Here is a 583-nt window from a genome sequence, read left to right on the forward strand (position 1 = left end):
GGGGTTCTTTGCGCTTCCTGGGCTTGTAAGTCTATTTCTTTCACCAGGTAGGGGAAGTTTTCTGTCATTATTTATTCTAATAGGTTTTCAGTAGCTTGCTCTCTCTCTTCTTCTGGCACCCCCATAATTCGGATGTTGGTATGCTTGAAGTTGTCCCAGAGGCTCCTTACACTATCTTCATATTTTTGGATTCTTTTTGCTTTTCCGGTTGGGTGTTTTTTACTTCTTCATATTTCAAATCTTTGACTTGTTTCTTGCAATCCTCTAGTCTGCTGTTGAATCTACGTATAATATTCTTTATTTCAGTCAGTGTATACTTAATTTCTAGTTGGTCCTTTTTCATATCCTTGAGGGTTTCACTAGATTTATCGAGGGTCTCACTAACTTTATAGGTGGTTTCTAGAAAACTCTTGAAAAACCTTATAACCATGGTTTTGAACTCTATATCCAGTAGTTTGCTTTCCTCCATTTCTGTCATTTGTGACCTATTTCTTTGTCTCCACATTTTGGCTGCTTCCCTGTGTTGATAGAGTGGCTTTCTGTGGTAGGTGTCCTATAGGGCCTAGGGGCTCAGCCTCCCACA

The sequence above is a fragment of the Myotis davidii genome, unplaced genomic scaffold, assembly GCF_000327345.1.
Source record: "Myotis davidii unplaced genomic scaffold, ASM32734v1 scaffold391, whole genome shotgun sequence".
NCBI lineage: Eukaryota > Metazoa > Chordata > Mammalia > Chiroptera > Vespertilionidae > Myotis > Myotis davidii.